The 3,928-nt window shown below is 31.7% G+C and overlaps 1 long non-coding RNA gene across 1 annotated transcript; it reads right to left on the minus strand.

Annotated features, from left to right (window-relative positions):
• Positions 1–2,184: 2,184 nt before the first annotated feature.
• On the minus strand, positions 2,185–3,303 carry LOC106773981. Its single transcript, XR_001376695.2, has 4 exons — positions 3,197–3,303; positions 3,002–3,084; positions 2,760–2,897; positions 2,185–2,504 (listed from the first exon to the last, which is right to left on the minus strand). It is a non-coding gene; the product is annotated as an uncharacterized LOC106773981 (long non-coding RNA).
• Positions 3,304–3,928: the final 625 nt, after the last annotated feature.

The following is a 3,928-nucleotide window of genomic DNA, read 5'->3' on the forward strand; positions in this document are numbered from 1 at the left end:
AATATCTACTAATTACATAAGCAAACAAAATATAACCAAATAACATGGTAAAATACAAAAGCTTATTATGAAATTGTCTATCTTTTTATTATCCCGTTCAATGTGCTTGAGTGAGTTAAGAACAAAGTGTTAATACAAGATCGTCTATAAGACTGGACCGAAGTTTAACAAACAAAAATAAATGAAATGAGCACATGACAAAGTTTTACCTTTGTGGAAAACAATATTGTTGAAAGATAAGCGTTTTGTAAAAAAAGCCTTATGAAGTTTAAATATCTAAAACAAAAGATTTAGTAAACGTGTTGATATCTCAAGCAACCGTACCAACAAATGAGATTTGAGTAAACATGTCAATATGTCATAAAAGAGTCTTGCTAAACAATGTTAAACGAGTTTCCACTATATCTTGCAAAATAATGAGCAAAATGATGTTTTTGTTAAACATGTTAAAAGATATAAGAATTGCTCCAAAAACATGTGTTGAATGACATTTTTCTAAACGTACTCTTGAATCAAACTAAGATAACTAAATAAAGCGCTATTAGTAAACTCCATGTATAGGCCAAATGATACTTTGTACCAAATGTCATTTTCATCCAATGATGAAACCCTTAAGAATTGTTTGGTATCTCTATGGAAATGCTTAAACGCTCATATCTTATTTGAATAATAAAAAAATTTGAAAAGCTTATACTTATTTTGTACACACAGTAAAGAGCATTAAATGCACAACGTTTCAAAAGAACAAAAGTCATAAGAAGAATGACATATCTGTTTGCATGTATATTTACTATACTCGTTGCAGTTGCCCATGTCAAGTATCCACTTGTTTTATCATATACAAGTCAAAAGTGCATGTTAGAGACAAAGAAGATATTTATGGAATGTTCACTCCATAAAAAGTCACGCTGAAAAGTTCGTACAACCTACTTTTGATAAAATACTGAAAAAGCATACCTGCTCTGACACATTAACTTTAACCTACGGCTGTAGATAAAAAACAAGCACTATCTAAAGCATATTTTCTCTTGAAACTTATAAATTGAAGATCCTTGAAGAGAAGATCAAGAGAATAAGTGCACAAATATGAACTGAGAAGAAAAACAAGTATAAAAGAAAGAAAATACTCTCAAGCTTTATAGTATCATAAGCTTACACTTGTAAGAAAAGAGAAACTCTAAAAAGTATGATAGATTGAATTGTATTATAAACATATCCTCTCTATGAGAGTAATTGTCTAAGGACTTGTAAGAAATCTAATTGATTGTACATTCTGAAGAGAATACAAAAACTTACCGATTAACTTGGATTGAGTTAAACAATAGCTAGACAATGTATTAGGTTGATAAAAGGTTTGTTTAGTGGAAACTAGGAGTGGGTGAAACTCAACTAGACAACGTATTAGGAAGATATCAAGATTTCCTAGGGATACTAGGAATGGTAAAGAATACTGTATAACCAAGAATGAGTGATACTCGGTTCTAATTAGTGTGTCAGAGTATGAATACTTAGTTGTAATCTTGTTGAAGATTATAGTGGAACCTTCTAAGAGGTCTTAGAGGAGAATTAGATGTAGCTCAATTGAATGAACTAATATAAAATAACTTTGTGTTTACTACTTCGGCCTTGCAAAACATTTTACTTATAAACTTTGCAGTTGCTTATTAACACAATCATTTATAAAAAACTTTTTCCACTAAACGCTATCTTTATTAAGAGCTACCTTTCTCTAAACACTACAATAGATTTGCATAGATGATTGAAAAACATGTTATCTCTAAACTTGTAGTTCAAACAAAACTTTATAAATCAAGCGTCTGACAACTTGTGTAAATTGTTTAATCCTTAACAAAGTTGTTAAGCTACCTTTTGGAGAAAAGTTTTCCATGACAATATTCAACCTCCCTTCTAGTGTTTTGCAATTATTTAACAAAGAACTCCATTGTTTGACACTTCACAACTTTGCACCATTAATGATCATCATAGACAATTGAGGAAAATAACTAAACAACAAGACATTTAACACAACAATCATTATGGAAAAAGGTCCTTCAACAACCTAAATTATTTACAATCTTAATAAAATTAAATAATGGACACGGGTAAGGAAGCTCACAAAATCACTTATCATGATATCCTCTAAGAAAAACAATTCGAAATGAAAGTATGCATTTTAGTCAACAAATGTCCATACAAGTTAACAACATGGGTTGCAATAAAAATGAAAAAGAAAATAACTAAATAACTTATACCATTACTTATACTATATATTAAGGACCAAAGACAATCATATTCACAAGTTTTTACATCCTCTGTTCCATGTACATAAAAGTGCTTGCAACAAACATGACATAAACATAAAATGCTTAATACATTCATCCTACACCTATAAATAAAACATTAAGATATAAAATGATTCTTACCATGTTGTCAACCTTCCAGTTGGTCAAAAATCCCAACACTTGGCACTGCTTAATCTTTGCCCATTTATTTTTTCTATAACCCTTGAAAAAATAGAATAAATTCAAATTACACATGTTTAATTAACAAATCAACAACTTCAATAAAATAAAATATTCACTACCTATAAGGAAGATCGAAATGAATACTAGTCCTATACAACTTCAACAAATCCATAATCAGTGAACAAATGAGATGACAACTAGAAACGAAGCGATCTCCTTACAAGGTGCTGCATCATGTTCAACATTATAAAAAGAAGATTGACCATCATATGGACTACTCTCCACAAAAAGTACCTCATCATGTTCAACATTCTCAGCATTAAGTGTCGCATCATCTAGCCACCATCGTGACATAACCAGTTCTAGCAAGCCACCTAGACGTGAACCACGCCTAGAACAGATCCAAAGCCTCTTCAACGCCTCCTCGTGAACCTACAACCAAAAAAGAATCAACACCTCAAAACCCAAATCACGAAAACCTCGTGCCACTGCGAGTAACACCAAACCCGCGATGCAACAATCTAGGTTTATCCCACCACTATCTCCCTCAAGCCTCAACTTGAGCCTAGAAACGAGATTGAGAAACCCTTACGCCTCCATCATCTTCCTCGCAACCAAACTAGCAAATCAAAAATGCAAAAGTTATTTTCTCCTTCATGTTGTCCACTAACTTGCACATCAACCTGCAAAAACCAAACACCATCGCAGCCATCGCAAAACACAGAACCTACTCTTCTCTCGCGCAACACAGTAGCCTTGCGCCACCAAAAGTAGTGCCTTCTTCGTGCTAGAGAAGAGCCAAAACGTTAAACCCTAGTTCTTGGGGAGGAAGGAGGCTACCTCGTGGTAGTCCCTCATTAGATAAACTATCTTGATTAATTTTGGTCAAACAAGGGGTTAAAGTGTAAATAATAAAATATTTTGGCTTTCTCTGCAATATTTGAAAAATAAGAAGGCTTGAAATGAAATTTTGGGAAAGAATTTGTTGTCAAAAATCTGTTAGATATTTTACAATATAAATAAATATGAAAATATCAACAATAAATATCAGCCAATTATTTTTAAAACTATCTAAATCTGTTAATTATTTAGAAGATATTGCAATACAAGATAAAAGATTTTATCAACAAAATAAATAGAACACAAGGCCAATTAAGTTTTATATAAGGGGACCAAAGGGAAGCATAAGAGACTTAACTCCTCCACTTAGAAGCAATCATCAATCACTCCTCTCAACTTTACTTTTATCATGTATTCCACTCCATCCATGGACTAAGCTTCTAGGACTATTCCACTGTAATTTCATTATGGATTATGAGGTTAATTCAAATTATTGTCTTTGTTTCTTTTGATTATTGATTTGGGTTAGCTTTCTTCTATATATATATATATATATATATGCATATTGATCATATGAATATAAGGGTTTTTAATTTTGATTGAAAATGTACTTTGGTGTTGAA

The sequence above is a fragment of the Vigna radiata genome, chromosome 9 (assembly GCF_000741045.1).
Source record: "Vigna radiata var. radiata cultivar VC1973A chromosome 9, Vradiata_ver6, whole genome shotgun sequence".
NCBI classification, from domain to species: Eukaryota; Viridiplantae; Streptophyta; class Magnoliopsida; order Fabales; family Fabaceae; genus Vigna; species Vigna radiata.